The 5,363-nt window shown below is 38.9% G+C and overlaps 1 pseudogene; it reads right to left on the bottom strand.

The window, feature by feature from the left end:
- Positions 1-1,589: 1,589 nt before the first annotated feature.
- Positions 1,590-2,089, bottom strand: LOC128652584 (ankyrin repeat domain-containing protein 37-like; annotated as a pseudogene).
- Positions 2,090-5,363: the final 3,274 nt, after the last annotated feature.

The raw sequence follows: 5,363 nt of genomic DNA, 5'->3' as shown, positions 1-5,363 counted from the left end.
AGGTGGGTTTTATTTTTAGCTTAGGGTTTGGGCGGAAAAAGAGCTAAATGTCCTTTTAAGGGCAATGCCCATACAAATGCCCTTTTCAGGGCAATGGGGAGCTTAGGTTTTTTTAGTTAGGTTTTTATTTGGGGGGTTGGTTGTGTGGGTGGTGGGTTTTACTGTTGGGGGTTGTTTGTAATTTTTTTACAGGTAAAAGAGCTGATTTCTTTGGGGCAATACCCCGCAAAAGGCCCTTTTAAGAGCTATTGGTAGTTTAGGCTAGGGTTTTTTTTTATTTTGATAGGGCTATTAGATTAGCTGTAATTAGTTTAAATATCTGATAATTTATTTTTTATTTTGCGTAATTTAGTGTTTGTGTGTTTTTGTAATTTAGTTAATTGTCTTTAATTAATGTAATTTATGTAATTGTAGTGTAAGGTTAGGTGTTAGTGTAAGACAGGTTAGGTTTTATTTTACAAGTAAATTTGTATGAATTTTAGCTAGGTAGTTAGTAAATAGTTAATAACTATTTACTAACTAATCTACTTAGTTAAAATAAATACAAACTTGCCTGTGAAATAATAAAAATAAAACCTAAGATAGATACAATGTAACTATTAGTTATATTGTAGCTAGCTAAGGGTTTATTTTACAGGTAAGTATTTAGTTTTAAATAGAAATTATTTAGTTAATGATATGAATTTTTAATTTGATTTATTTTAATTATATTAAAGTTAGTGGGTGTTAAGGTTAGACTTAGGGTTAGGTTTATGGGATAATAACGTTAGTATATTGGCGGCGAGGTTGGGGGCAGCAGATTAAGGGTTAATAACTGTAATGTAGGTTGCAGCTACATTGGGGCTGCAGATTAGGGGTTAATAAGTGTAGGTAGGTGGCGGCAATGTCGGGGGCAGTAGATTAGGGGTTAATAACTGTAATGTAGGTGGCGGTGACATTGGGGGCGGCAGATTAGGGGTTAATAAGTGTAGGTAGGTGGCGGAGACTTTGGGGGTGGCAGATTAGGGGTTAATAACAGTAATGTAGGTTGTGGCAATGTTAGGGATAGCAGATTAGGGGTTAATAATATTTAACTAGTGTTTATGATGCGGGAGGTGGCTGTTTAAGGGTTAATATGTTTATTATAGTGGCAGCGATGTCCGGAGCGGCAGATTAGGGGTTTATTAATTTTATTTTAGTGTTTGCGGTGCAGGAGTGCCTTGGTTTAGGGGTTAATAGGTAGTTTATGGGTGTTAGTGTACTTTGTAGCACTTTAGTTATGAGTTTTATGCTACAGCTCTGTAGCGTAAAACTCATAACTACTTACTTTCAGTTTACGGTATGGATCTTGACGGTATTGGCTGTACCGCTCACTTTTTGGCCTCCCAGGCAGACTCATAATACCAGCGTAAGGAAGTCCCATTGACAAAGGACTTTTTGAAATCTGCGGTAGTTACGCTGCGTTACAGCCAAAAATGTGTGCGGTACAGAAATACCTGCAAGACTCGTAATACCAGCGGTAGTGAAAAAGAGCCTTAACGCTGCTTTTTCACTCATACCGTAAAACTCGTAATCTAGCCGACAGTTTCTTCCTCACTTCCATATCCAGACTAAATGAGACCCTCTGATGCTCTCCTTCTCTAGCCATGTAACACTGATCCGCAGTGATGCCATCTTTTGTGCCCAGCTGTCGCCTCCCTCAATTCATGCATAGATGACTGTGATTTTAAAAATGTATCCTGAGTATTCCTAACTGCAGCAATATAGTGTGCACATTCCATAAACCCACTTGATAATGACAGGTCTTCAGCTGTTTGCCCGTTTTTATTGCATACATTTAATTTGACTTCTCTAGCAACAAGCACACTAAGACAGTCTAAGCTTTCTGATTGGGCTGCTTTATGGATCAAAGCCTCTCCACAAGTGTCCTGCTGGTTAATATAAAGTCCTTTACCTGTATGTAACTGCCAAAGGAGAAAAAAAAAGCTTGTCCTCCTCCGCAGATTGCCAGATGGGCAGGTGACTGGCTGAGAGGGTTATTGGGAACATTAACTGCACACCCAGATTCCATCAGCTGGCTTAGGCTGTTACACTCCTCGCTAAACAACATCTTGGAAAAAGATGTATCCCATTAGGGTATGATCATGATCAGTATGTATTTTTACTTCAACAAGCACCCGCGCCGCTGCTGCTTTGAGGGCTCTGAGTCTGAATTAGCAATTGTCAGACAAGCCGACAGCAGTCTGATGTATACAGTGATTGTTTTCTTGCATTATCGTTTCACTGTTTACTGTTGCGGTCTCTGCTGCATGTTTGCTCTCTGTCAGACCCCCTAGCCCAAACGAGCATTTGAGGGTTGCTATTCGATATAGTCAAAAGTTTTGCAAAAGCCACACAATTTATAATTTATTTTAACATTTGAGGGGCAATTGTGTGACTTTTGCAAAACTTTTGACTATATCTAATAGCAACCCTCAAATGCTTGTTGAAGTAAAAATACATAGGGCATATGGTGCATCGCTATTGGATGCACCATATGTCAATCAAATCTCTGCACATAGGCACTAGGCAGCAAGACTGGTAATGCTGCAAAAAGAAACAAAAAGTTATTACTCTGTCTGCCATCACTTTAGCCCTCACACATCATTCAGTGGGAGAGGCGTGGTCACATGACATTGCACAATGACGTCACTAACTCTGAATCGATTCGGGGTCTGCACTGCATCGTTAACGGCTGCATCGCGATGCATCACAATGGCGATTATTTTATGCACCCCTAGTATTTATGTGTTTATATGTGTAAATATGTATGTGCACACATCCATACATATAAACACATGTATACACATATATAGACATATATATATATATATATATATATATATACACTTTTTAGCCCTTTCTAGTCAAATAACTCGAAACATGCAATATACTTTTTTTTTTTTTTTTTTCATGTTTTAAAGTGTTTTTAATAGAACTTCTTTTAATTTGTATGTTCTTCCCTTAGGGCTCAATGTACGAAGCAGTATAAGTTGCTCTGGAGCCCTTGCAGGGCAGGTTCGCACATGCAAGCCTGTTTCCCGCAATGTAAGAAGCAGCGGTCATTAGATTGCTGCTTTTCACACTCTTCGCCACCTCTAAGGTGGCAAAGAGTAATCACCAAGAGCTCTCTCGCTCTCAGTGATTGATAGTCACCCGAGTGAATGGGTGAACATTACACACTCATCAGAGTGTTTAATGATGCATACGGGCCATATGCAGCAAAGGCGTGCGGACAACTTCTGAAGTTAAGAAACTGCCCGCATGCCTTTTAATACATTAGAAAACAAAATGTTCTTTTGATTTTTAAATATATATATAGGTATATATATATATATATTTTTTTTTTTTTAACAAAAAAACAATCAGATGTATGTAGAAATATATACAGCTCTGTAAAAAAAAATTAAGAGACCACTCAATTTTTTTCTTAAATCAGCATCTCTACATGTATGGCAGTCATTCCATTCCAGTGTCTGTGTCTGTTGGATTCCAACACAGGCACACCTCATTCTACTTAATGAGGTACTAATTAGGTGATCACCTGAGCCAAATCTTATTTGATAAGGAAAAGTATATTAACCACAGCAGTGGTCATCACTCCCCTCTCGCAATAGGACCAGCTAAATGGCAAAAAAACAATGCTAGTAGTATCTCAAAAGTAATTGGAATAAATTCTGGCCTTACTGGCAAAAGGATACAGTGAGCGTCAGGTTGCTTCAATCCTTAACATTTCAAAGACAGCGGTTCATAGGAACAAGGTCAAACAGCAGACATTGGGGACAACAAAGCTACAGATGGGCAGGATGACCAACTCATTTGAATGTCACTCAACAACCATAGGAGGACATCAAGTGTCCTACAAAAAGAATGACAAATGGCAGCTGGTGGTGAAGTGCAGGGTGAGAATGGTTCAAAACAGGCTCCTAGAGGCAGGCTGAATTTGTGCAGAGCTAGAAAAATGCCCTTCATCAATGAGAAGCAAAGAAGAGCCAGTATGAGGTTTGCAAAAGACCATAAAGATTGGACTGCAGAGGACTGGAATGAGATTGTCTTCTCTGATTAGTCCATCTTTCAGCTTTGCCCAACACCTGGTCATCTAATGGTTAAATGGAGACCAGGAGAGGCCTACAACCACAGTGTCTAACACCCACTGTGAAATTTGGTGGATGATCAGTGATGATCTAGGGGATGCTTCAGCAAGGCTGGAATCGGGCATATTTATCTTTGTGATGAATGCATAAAGCAAGCCATGTACAAGGTTATCCTTGAAGAAAACCTGCTTCCTTCTGCTCTAACAATGTTCCCCAACTCTGAGGATTTTTTTTTTTTTTTCAGCAAGATAATACTCCATGCCACACCGCCAGGTCAATCAAGGTGTGGATGGAAGATCACCAGACCTGAATCCAATTGGAAACCTCTGAAATGTGAAAAAGAGATAGATGGATGGTCACAAACAATCAAACAAAGTCCAGTTTCTTGAATATTTGTGCCATGATTGGCATAAAGTAACCAAACAGCAATGTAAAAGACTGGTAAAGAGCATGCCAAGACGCAAGAAAGTTGTGATTGAAAATCAGGGAGTTATTGATTTCTGAACCCTTGCTAAGTTAAAACATTAATATGTGTTGTTAAAAATGAATATGAACTTGTTTTCTTTGCATTATTTGAGGTCTTAAAATGCTGCATCTTTGTTGTTTTGACCAGTTGTCATTTTCTGGAAATAAAAGCTCTAAATTACAATATTTTCAGTTGGAATATGGGAGAAATGTTGTCAGTAGTTTATAGAGTAAAACAAAATTGTTCATTTTACTCAAACACTTACCTATAAATCATAAAACCAAAGAAACTGATAATCTTCAGTGGTCTCTTTTTCCCAGAGTTGTATTTAAAAATTAAAAGAACATTTTCTGCTATGTGAAGGACATAGGAATTTAAAGTATTCCTAACACAACTTTGTCATTAACACCGTTGATCTAGCGCAATGTTGGGTTTGCACAAGTTTCGGTGGTGCCTGCAATGTTTCTTAAAAAGCATTAGTCTTAAGGCAGCTGCTACATAACATCTCCAACCCCTCAAGGGTGGTGGTGTTAAATCCTCCTGGTCAGATCATGCTGGGTGATTGACAAGCCCAGCTCTGGCACAATTTGTTGCAGAAGAGCAGGGACCATGGAAGACAGGTCCCTGAGAGAAACCTCACAGACAAAATGAGAGGGTGACAGTGGGTGATCCAGAGTATGATTGGGGTTTTGCCTAAACCTCAGCCAAGCACGGGGAACTTGCAAAGACTATATTAACCTTGTGAAGTACTGTATGTTGTCCACCAGTTGTATCTCGCTATTTAA

The sequence above is a fragment of the Bombina bombina genome, chromosome 3 (genome assembly GCF_027579735.1).
Source record: "Bombina bombina isolate aBomBom1 chromosome 3, aBomBom1.pri, whole genome shotgun sequence".
NCBI lineage: Eukaryota > Metazoa > Chordata > Amphibia > Anura > Bombinatoridae > Bombina > Bombina bombina.
This window is presented reverse-complemented; position numbering and strand designations above follow the sequence as displayed.